Genomic DNA, 11,454 nt, shown 5'->3' with positions numbered 1-11,454 from the left:
GCTCGACTAGTCCAGCATCCTGTCTCGCACTTGCCAAGTCTTTGCTCTCCGTTTTGCAAGTTTTTTTGTTGCCTATAACTTTGGCCCAGTGCAGTCAAGAGGCAGAGATAACCCAAGTGCTGGCGGGATCTTTTTCGGCATTTTTTTCACACGCGTCCTCTTCCGCAGCTGCTATTCCGAGCCTTTAACGAGGCCTCTACGCAACACGTGAGGGGAAACCAAGTCGGGCGGTCGGAGAGGGCGGGTTGCAAGAGCTCGTATTACAGCCGAGGGGAGGAAAGGCTTCTTTCCCGCGAAGCTAGGGGCTTGGGGCGGAGCAGGTGGGCCCGTCGTGACAGGAACCCGAGAAGCGAGAGGAGCCGCAGCCCAGCCGGGAGAGGCGTCTTTCAGGCCCGAGGGGAGCTCGGCCGCGCCCCGGACCCGCCCGGCCATGGACCCTGAGCGCGGTGAGTCACGTCGAAACCCTCCGCGGCGAGCTGCCTTCCCCTCTCCCCGCCCGCCGTGCGCGCACGCCAGGCCTGAGCTGCTTTCAGGCTGCAGTCCTAGCGAGGACGCACCGCTGAAGACCGGGGAGCTTGCTTGGGAGAGGAAACGAGTTCCATCGCAAGGCTTACTTTCTGCATTGTCTCATGCTGCATGGGAATCTGCCTCCGTGTTTCATCCTCACTGTTAAAATTAGGTGCAATCTGGGGGCGCAGGTGTTGCTGAATTGGAGCGCCCAGCACCCCTGAGCACTGGCTAGGTTGGAGGGGAGTTGCAGTCCAATTGGAACTGCAGAACCACAGGTTCCCCGCTTCCTAAAATGTGATCTCCCCACTGTCCTTTTCTCTTTCCCCAGTTCTCTTCCCCTTCCTTAACTCACCTGCATAAGAGCATCTTCATAAAATCATAGGATTGTATGGTTGGAAGGGGCCAGCAGGGTCATCGAGTTCTTCTTCTTTGGCGATCACTCGTAGCCGAGTAAGATTGTCTTCCATGAACCCAGTCTTAACAGTGAGTCCATAAGTGACTGTGGAGGCCAGTTCTGGATCCATATTGTCTTCAACAGTGGGGACATAGGTTTCTGGGTGGGAGTTGGTCGTGGTGAGGGTTTGCCAAACGTGCCTTTCTCTTAGCATGTTTATCCCTTTCTTCCTGAGTTCGAGCGTCTTCAAAGCCCATGACACCTTTGGTAAAGGCTGTTCCCCAGTTGGAGCCCTCACAAGTTCCCCAATTGTCTGTGTTTATACTACATTTTTTAAGATTTGCCTAGGGAGAGTCTTTAAACTTCATTTGTTGACCAGCAGCATTACTTTCCATTTTTAAGTTTGGAATAGAGTAGTTGCTTTGATAGACAATAATCAGGCATCCGAACAACATGACCAGTCCAACGAAGTTAATGTTGAAGAGTCATTGCTTTGGCACTGGAGATCTTTGTTTTTTCCAGTACACTGGCACTAGTTCACCTATCTTCCCAAGTGATACGTAATTTTTTTGGAGACACCATTGATGGAATCTTTTGAGGAGCTGGAGATGGTGTTTATAAGTGGTCCATGTTTCACAAGCATACAATAAGGTTGGTAGTACAATAGCTTTGTAAACAAGCATTTTGGTGTCCCTGAGAATGTCCCGGTCCTCAAACACTCTGAACTTCAATTGGGAGAAAGCTGCACTCGCAGAACTCGTGCGATGCTGGATGTTGGCATCAGTGTCGGCCCTTGTGGAAAGATAACTTCCCAGGTAGGAGAAGTGATTGATATTTTCCAACATTACACCATTGAGTTGGATTTGTGGTGCTGCAGAGGGGTTGTTTTGTGCTTGTTAGTGCAGCACTTGTGTTTTTTGGATGTTGAACAATAGGCCAAGCTTTCTGTAAGCTTCTGTGAAGATATTTAGGATGGTTTGGTCATCCTCTGAATGTGCACACACTACGTCGTCATCGGCAGACTGAAGCTTTGACGGAAGTTATAGTAACCTTGCTCGTTGCTTTCAGCCTACTCAAGTTAAAGAGCTTTCCATCTGTTTGATAATTATTTCTACTCCATTGGGGAGTTTCCCTTCAACAAAGTGTAGGATCATGGTGATGAAAATAATAGATTCGGGGTGATAACAAAACCCTGTTTAACACCTGATGCCACTGTGAATGGTTCATCTTGAGAGCCACTGTTATTTGCAATTCTTGCTGTCATGTTATGGAGGAGCCGAAAGATGTTCACAAATTTATCTGGGCAGCCAATTTTCAGAAGGACAGTCCACAGGGCATTATGATTTAATGTCAAAGGCCTTAGTCAGGTCAATACAGGGGTTGGTTTTGCTCTCTGCATTTTTCTTGAAGCTGTCGAGCAGTGAAAATCATGTCCACTGTCCCCCTAGAAGGTTGAAAACCATTTTGGGATTCAGGAACAGTAGCCTCAGATATTGTTAGGAGATGGTTTCCTAACATCCTTGCAATAATTTTGCCAGCCGAGGCTAATAGAGATGCCTTGAAAGTTTTTGCAATCCATTCTATCACCTTTTTTTAAAGAGTGGTAATTTTGGCATCCCTAAAGTCTGCTGGGATCTCCACTCTCGCTGAGATTTTTTTGATGAGCTTGTGAAGTTGTTGTGTAAGTTCAATTCTGCGTACTTTGAAGACCTCGGCAGGTATCCCATCAGGTCCACTGGCTTTGTTCTTTTTCATTTGGTTAATAGCTGTACACAACTCTCCCAGATTTTGAGAGACTGCAAGCTCATCTTGCACCAGCATAAGAGCATCTGTGTAGAATCATAGGATTGTATGGTTGGAAGGGATCTGCAGGGTCATCTAGTCCAACCCCCTGCAAGACAGGAATCTTTTGCCCAACGCATGACTCTACCGACTGAGCTATGAAGAACGCCATAGTTTTTGCCTGTTGTCAAACCCAGCAAATGATATAGTTTGTTGTGTGTAACCTTTAAGATTTAAGCCATTAAAAAACACCCTGCACTAAAAGATGTAACATGTAAATATGAAATTGTCTTGGCAGTTACACAGATATCCTAACCCAGTGGTTCCCAGACCTTTCACCCACACAGCGACTTCTTGAAAATTGCATAACAAATTTTCTGCCTGCTGTTGCAACTGTATTGCTCTGTACTAGATGCTGTCTGGTTTCTAATTGTATTTTTATTGCTTCTTTTGTTTCAATTATTTGTATTTTATCATATTACCATTTGGATTCTACAGAATACGATACAAAATACAACAATAATAAAGATGCAATATAAGGAATAAAAGAAGCAATAAAAACAGTTAAAATCAATATGAACATCTAATGCTCTGTGCCCACTGTTCTTCACAGACCACCTGAATAAATGGTGGTCTGTGCACCATAGTTTGGAAACTCCTAACCCTTTTGGTGATACTGTTTCAATTGATTGCAGCAGGACTGGGAAACATGCGCCGCTCTAGATATCACTGGACCACAATGCTCAGCATACTTGGCCATTGACCATGCTGCCTGGGGATGAGGGAAGTCCAACAACTGGAAAGGCCAGAGTCTCCCTACCCTGTGCTAAGTTACAGCCACACACATGAGGCATGGGGGCATATCAGAAGTGTGCATGGCATGGTTCTCCTGTTACATCAGTCTAACCTGGGACCCTGCAGTTGCTTTGGGTTGCAATTCACAGCATCAGCAATCGACCTGCAGTGTCACAGCAGTTGTTGTTTGTGGGTGCAATGAATCCATGTAGAAATATGGGGGTCATCCACACATGTGTGCCACAGCAGTGCATGAGGGGCTGCTACTGGAACCGAAAGGTCAACCTCTCCCAAGGTGCATGCAGGCGGATTTTGCATGCCTTCAGGTGCCTCTCTTGACCCAGTTCCCAGCCTGTGCAGAGTAGTGAGATAATTTGGAACAAGCAGCTGACAGAGATGATGGTTGTTTGGAAGCCACCTTTGATATCAGCAGATGTGTGCGAAGCCTCAAGCAGGCACAAGTTTTGGGATGTCAGATGCACATCCGTAAAACAAGTACCCGTACCTTTTTATGTGCTGAGGCTCTGAATGGTTTCCTGCATTCCATTAGCTGTCCAAAGTCATTTTGCCCCACAGCAGGTTGAGGCGGAGACTAGTGGAAGTACATGATCTGCGTACACCCCATACATTCAAAGCACATGTAAAGCCCATGACTTCCCCCAAAGAATCTTGGGAACTATAGTTTGCCCTCCTCACAGAACTGCAGTTCCCAGCACCCTTAACAAACTACCGTTCCTGGGATTCTTTGTGGAACTCGGGTGCTTTAAATGCATGGGGTGCATGCAGCCCTTATTTAAGTGGTGAAATATTTTGCTTCTGAATATAATACAGACATAGACTAGAGCATGACTTAGGCATTAATGTGTGTGCATTTATATTTGGTAGGTGGAACTGCTTGGTGCTGATAGACCATTCTGCTGAGGTCCTGGGAGAAGCACAGTTTTGAAAGAGGCTGTACATGGGGCTAACTCTTCAGGTAAGACCATGCATTGGGCTACTTCAGGTGGTGGCTTGTGTGTCCTCCATTAAAGGGAGGCAGGCTTTGAAAAAACACTTCAATAGAATCTCTTAGAATTGTAGAGTTGGAAGGGACCCCGGGGGTCATCTAGTCCAACCCCCTGCAATGCAGGAATCTCAACTAAAGCCTCTATGACAGGTGGCCATGCTAGGTCTACAGAGTTTGCCTGGCCTGAGAGTCAGCCCCCATGTGCCCCCTTCCGAGGCAGCCGTGGAGGGTTTCAACACAAGAACAGACTCCTCGGGGGTGACTCCCCACTTGTGGAATGCTTTCCCCAGGGAGGCATGCCTGGCAAAAGCATTTTTATTCACTCAAGCCTTTTGGACCTTAATTTTCTGCTTCTCTTTTAATGGGGTGGTGTTGAATTGGATCTGCTCTTTTATGCGTATAATTGGTGAGGATTTTAGGCTTGGCTTTTGCCGGGTAATCTCATTTACATTAGGTCTTATTTGATACAAACGAACTCTCATCTTCTCATCAACACAAAGAAGCCTTTCTCTTTCCTGATTTTTCCTCTTGGACACGGTTGAGAATCCCTGTTCACCACACCATGTTGTGGAGAGCTGTAGAAGAGTAATCCATGCTCTTGAAGACAGGCATGGATACTGTTTCTGCTTTTATATATAAAAACTATTTTGATACTATCTTATACTACACTGAAATGTTTAAATGTTTCTTTAATTGTCCTTGAATCTTCCTGCCACACTTGCCATCCTCTCCTGCCACCCCAGTGTGGCGCACCACACCCTTTGAGAACCACTGGCTCAGAGGAACGATCTCATTTTTCTCCCTCTCTTCCCCCACCCTCAGGAAACCAGGCACACCCATTCAGACCAATCCTGTGTGAGCTTATTAGGAAGCAAGCTCCTCTTTGTTCAGCGGGGCATAAAGGTAAAGGTAAAGGGACCCCTGACAGTTAAGTCCAGTCGCAAATGACTCTGGGGCTGCAGCGCTCATCTTGCTTTACAGGCTGAGGGAGCCAGCGTTTGTCCGCAGACAGTTTTTCTGGGTCATGTGGCCAGCATGACTAAGCTGCTTCTGGTGCAACGTAACACCAAAACCAGAGCAGCGCACGGAAATGCCATTTACCTTCCCGCCATAGCAGTACATATTTATCTGCTTGCACTTTTTGGCATGCTTTTGAACTGCTAGGTTGGCAGGAGCAGGGACCGAGCAACGGGAGCACACCCCGTCGTGGGGATTCAAACTGCTGACCTTCTGATTGACAAGCCCAAGAGGCTCAGTGGTTTAGACCACAGTGCCACCTCAGCAGGGCTTACTACCCAGTAAACGTGCATAGAATTCTAGCCTCAATATATTTGGGACAGGAGGGACAAAAACTTCCAAACAGACTTTAGCTCAGTTGTGGCATTTCCTTTTCTTAAAATCAGCTGTTCCAGGTGAAAGACATGCAAATAAATTTGTTGGGCTACTGCTATGTTCTTTTTTTGTTCCCTCATGTAGTTTCCCCTCCCCCCTAGTTTTTGAGTGACTATTGGTGCTGGAGGAAGAAGAAATGGCTAAGGTGTTGCAGTTACTGTTCCTTCTCACCACCCACTGCATCTGCTGCCTGAGACAGATGCCTCATATTGCCTAACAGTAGAGCCAGTCCTGTGCGCAGAAGATGATAGCCTTTTTCTCCATGTTGTGAAAACCTTCACCCATTGACTTCTGCAGCTGAAGCCGCTGTGGAAGGCACAAAACTAACCAGTTATTTTTCTGACCTACACTGCATTCCCATGAGGAACAATCCAAAGGCATTGCATCATTTCACCTCTGCCCCTTCTCATGTGTTTGCAGACAGAACGAGGCAGAAATGGAGTTGCACGCTCCTCTAAAAAACAACATTAAGTCTTGCGTCACCTTAAAGACAACAGATTTATTAGTTGTTATGGTGTCACGATACGCTTTGCCTCCTGCAACAGGCGGAAACACCTTTAGAAGTAGTTACACTGGAATTCCTGAATACTCTCTGTGAGGATGTCTGCCACTCCTTTGCTCCTCCTTCATATGAACTGTGCCAAAAATGAAGTGCGCCAAACTTATTTTAATATTAGCAAAACCAAACTGATTTGAGCATGAGTGTTGGCTTAAACAAATGGTGGGGTTCCACTGTCTGAAATTCCAGCCTGTTCCCTGGCTTGGCCTGGCTCCTCATTTGTTCACCTCATGCCAGTATAGCTATATGGAGTAGAAGCACCAGTGTACTCCATAAGCAAAAACACAGCAGAAATGGAGGGTTCTGTTCACGGGTCCACCTGGGAGCTGCTCCTGTCATTGCTTCAAAAGGTCTGGCTGCGAGGACAGGACATTCCCCCAGAACTGACCTGCTCAGGAAGCAAGGAAGCGAATCCGGTCGCGTGCGGTGGGAGCAACGCCTTCAAATCAAACCCTAGCCCAGCTGACTCGTGCGGGACTTGCATCCTGAGCAATGTCGCCTCCCCCTTCGCAATTCCTTTAAAGCAATTTCGACTATTTTCCCAACATCATTTAAGTTTCTAAAGTATTTTTGTTTTCTTTCTTAAGCAAACCATCTACCATATGTTCCACCCTGAAAGGAGTAATTGTTGACTGATAATTAAGACACTGCAGTTCGCACTCGGGGATTCCTTGCCTCAGCCAGGCACACATTATCCTGCCTTGCTTTCAGTGTTGCTTTGAGGACTCTGCCACCCGCTCCCACTGAGAAGGAAGTTAGAAAAGCAATGAAAGAGCTTCTAAAATGACCTCTTCACAACTCTCCCTCTTTCTTTCCATTTATTCTCACCAACACCCAACAACAATCGTGACTTGGTCCTGGCCTGCTGTTCTCTTCTGTTGCTTCAGATGGGGCGGGGGGGGGGGGAGAGAAGGGACAGGAAAGAGGAAGAGCAGGGACATTGCAGTTTTTCAGATGACTTGAATGGTAAGGGCCCATTCAGACATTACGTTTCAGGGGGTTTCACACGCCTAAAAAGCGTAATGTGACAACATCATGTTTGCAAACATCTGCAATCATATGGATATACTTGTCAGGGTGCAGGATTGGCCACAACTCTTTGATAAGTAAGCCCTTGCTGGCAAAGCTGGGTTTGCTTCTGTGTAATGTGTGAAAGAGTCGTAAGATGGGGTGAGGGCTAATTGGTGCTGATGTTGGGGAATGATGAGATGAGGACATGCCCCACTAGAAGTGTGCTGAGCTGAAATGCAGCCCAATACCTAGACAATTTGCCTTGGGAAATTTAATAATTCTAAGGGGGCATTAGACACTGGGACACCTGGAAACTGGGACTCCAAGGTGCCAGATACTACACTACTTGTGATCCATTGTTTTCTAGCTTCATTAGAATCCCTAAATCATACTGGACTATTCTGGTGGTGATGATGATGGACTTTTTTGGCTATATTTGATGTTTGGAAGGCAACACAAGTCAACTTTTCTAGGTTCCCCAAAGTCCAGAGACTGAAAATTAATATATGTATGCTGAAAAAGTGGAAGTTGAACCATTTGAAGGGAAACTGAGCACACCCATACACACCCATATGAGATTCTGCATTTTTCTTAAATCGTGATTAGAATAGAACATGCGTTGAAAATCAGAAGGTGACAGACTATGGCTGCATACACGCTATCGTATGTTTAAAGCACCTAACTGCAACAAGAATCCTGCAAACTGTAGTTACCCCTTCACAGAGCTATGATTCCCAGCACCCATAAGAAACTACAGTTCCTGTAATTCGGGGGGGGGGGATGCATGCACTTTAAAGGCATGTTGTGCAAGCAGCTTATTTGACAGTGCAGTAGATGACAGCAGTTTCCCAGGGTCTTGAGCAGAGTGTTTTTCACCCAACCTGCTGTTTGAGCCATCCCTGAGGACTGGAGAAGCCTGGGATTGAGCAGGGAACCTTTTGCAAGCAAATCATGCTCTCTGCCACCGAGAAATGGCTCCTTTCTGATTTGCAAGGAGCTTCTATGAAGGCTCAATATACACATGTACATTTATTTATAGCTTGGCTTGAGGCTTGGGATTGCTACCGTGGAGGGGCGAGGGAGGTACGGCGGTGGGGGCAGATGTTATAAGCGAAGGGGATCGAGATACGGATATGCTCGTACCCCTTCCAATCTGCGCCCCATCCCGAGAGACGAGGGTAGGGTGAGCAAGGATTACTCACCTCCTTCACTGGAGTTGTGCAATGCCAGGTCTATAGGCAACAAAACCGCCACCCTGCGAGATTTCTTTACCTCGCAGGGGGTCGACCTGGCTTGTGTGACGGAGACCTGGGTGCGCGAAGGGGTAACTGTTACCTTACGAGAGATGGCGCCCCCAGGTTTCTCTGTCCTCCACCAGTCACGGACTGTGGGCCGGGGGGGAGGGGTGGCATTATTAATCCGGGAAGATTGTTCTTTCAGGGCTCTACCATCGCCATCGATCCCCGGCATTGAATGTGTTGGCCTAGTGTGGGGCTCCGAGGAGAGCTTGGCTGTCTGGCTGGTGTACCGGCCACCTAGCGCACCAGCAGCCACCCTGTCAGGCCTGCTGGAGGCGGTGGCCGGCTGGGCCTTGGAGTTCCCTAACCTATTGGTATTGGGAGACTTCAACTTCCATGCTGATGCCGCTCCCTCCTCACAGGCTCTGGACCTGGTGTCTTCCATGGCGACACTAGGGCTCTCCCAGTTTGTTTCGGGCCCCACACATCAAGCAGGCCACACGCTGGATTTGATCTTTGGTGCCGGTATAGATGTGATCATGTCTCCTTCGATGAAGGTGTCATGGTCTGATCACTACGCTCTGAAAGCCAGGATTGACTTTCCACCCCCACCCTGCTTAGGTGGCGAGCCGATTTGGGCTCGCCCGCAGAGGCTGATGGACCCTGATAGATTCCGTCAAGCCTTGCGGGACCTTGCTCTCCCTGGCGACTCATTGACTGAGCTTGTTGAGGGCTGGAATACCCAGCTCCTGGCAGCCATCGAGGAGATCGCACCTAAGCGCCCTCTGCGACCCCGCAGAAACCGGGCTCCCTGGTTTACCGAGGAGCTTCGGAAAATGAAGCGGGACCTCAGACGGCTAGAGCGAGTATGGCGGGGTGCCCGTGACGGAGCTTCAAGAACATCTTATAGGGTTTTTATGAAAACCTACGAGATGGCTGTGAAGGCCGCTAAGAAGTCTTACTTCTCGGCCTCCATTGCATCCGCTAGCTCTCGCCCGGCGCAATTATTTAGTATAATTCGGTCTTTAACGTCCCTTGAAGGACAGCCAAATTTAAATAACAATCTGACACACAGCTGTGAGGCATTTGCGAGCTTTTTTGCGGAGAAGGTCCTGTTGCTCCGCCATGACCTCCCTGCCAATTTGGATACAATAAAGGAACTGGAGGCCCCTCGACTGTCCTCGGGTCCAGTATTGGACCATTTTGACCGGATATCTCCAGCCGATGTGGACAGACTCCTCCAAGCTGGAAAGCCCACCACCTGTCCTCTTGACCCGTGCCCGTCATGGCTGATTAGAGCGTGTCCAGACGAGGTGCGGGCCCCCCTGGGGGATATCATCAATTTGTCCCTTGGCACCGGGATATTCCCAGGGGAACTGAAGGAGGCAGTGGTGCGTCCGCTCTTAAAGAAAACATCATTAGATCCCTTAGATCTATCCAATTACCGCCCGGTCTCGAATCTTCCATTCCTGGGTAAGGTGATTGAGAGAACGGTTGCTGAACAGCTTGGTAGGTTTCTGGATGAAACATCTGCTCTGGATCCATTCCAGTCCGGCTTCCGTGCTGGTCATGGGACCGAGACGGCTCTGGTCGCCCTAACAGATGATCTCCGTAGGCAGCTGGATCGAGGCGGGTCGGGGCTGCTGATTCTTCTAGATCTGTCAGCAGCCTTCGACATGGTCGATCACGAACTCCTGGACCACCGCCTTGCCGACGTGGGGATCCAGGGCACAGTCCTTCAATGGCTGCGCTCGTTTCTCTCTGGTCGGGGACAGAGGGTGGCGCTCGGGGGGGAATTGTCACCGCGCCACTCCTTGGTGTGTGGAGTGCCTCAGGGTGCGATTCTCTCCCCGATGCTTTTTAACATCTTTATGCGCCCCCTCGCCCAGCTTGTCCGGAGTTTTGGGCTGGGTTGCCATCAGTATGCCGATGACACCCAACTCTATCTGTTGATGGATGGCCATCCTGACTCGGCCCCCGATACACTGGCGAGATGTCTGGAAGCTGTGGCTGGATGGTTACGTGGGAGCCGGTTGAAGTTAAATCCTTCGAAGACAGAGGTCCTCTGGCTGGGGCGGGATGATATGGGATTGAGGGGGCAACTCCCATCTCTTGCGGGGGTGCAATTAGTGCCAGCACCGTCCGTTAAGAGTTTGGGTGTAATCTTCGATACCTCCCTCTCTATGGAGGCGCAGATTACAGCTATAACAAAGGCGGCATTTTTTCATCTCCGCCAAGCTAAGCAGTTGGCCCCTTATCTCTCTCGCCCTGACCTAGCCACTGTGATCCATGCGACGGTCACCTCCAGACTGGATTATTGTAACTCGCTCTACGTGGGGCTGCCCTTAAGACTGACCCAGAAACTCCAGCGGGTGCAGAATGCCGCGGCGAGACTCCTTATGGGGTCTTCGCTGCGAGATAACATTCAGCCGGTACTATACCAGCTGCACTGGCTCCCGGTGGAGTACAGGATCAGGTTTAAGGTGCTGGTTTTAACCTTTAAAGCCCTATACGGCCTAGGACCCTCGTACCTACGGGACCACCTCTCCTGGTATGCCCCACAGAGAAACCTACGGTCTGCAAATAATAACATCCTCAAGGTCCCAGGCCTCAGAGAGGTTAGGCTGGCCTCAACTAGAGCCAGGGCCTTCTCGGCTGCGGCTCCAATCTGGTGGAACGCTCTGTCACAAGAGACTAGGGCCCTGCGGGACCTGACATCCTTCCGCAGGGCCTGCAAGACAGAGTTGTTCCACCAGGCCTTTGGTCA

At 49.0% G+C, this 11,454-nt stretch overlaps 1 protein-coding gene across 3 annotated transcripts in view; it reads left to right on the top strand.

Annotated features, from left to right (window-relative positions):
• Positions 1–209: 209 nt before the first annotated feature.
• LOC309341905 (broad substrate specificity ATP-binding cassette transporter ABCG2-like) overlaps positions 210–11,454 on the top strand; it is a 33,096-nt gene continuing 21,851 nt past the window's right edge. For all 3 annotated transcript variants that reach the window (XM_081861811.1, XM_081861809.1, XM_081861810.1), the window contains exons 1-2: positions 210–446; positions 4,367–4,457. The gene's annotated coding sequence lies outside the window, so the exon portion shown is untranslated. The remainder of the gene's footprint in view (positions 447–4,366; positions 4,458–11,454) is intronic.

The sequence above is a fragment of the Podarcis erhardii genome (assembly GCF_964252035.2).
Source record: "Podarcis erhardii genome assembly, chromosome: 5".
In the NCBI taxonomy this organism is placed as follows: Eukaryota; Metazoa; Chordata; class Lepidosauria; order Squamata; family Lacertidae; genus Podarcis; species Podarcis erhardii.
The sequence above is the reverse complement of the archived record's forward strand: the minus strand, read 5'-3'. Positions and strand labels throughout refer to the sequence as shown.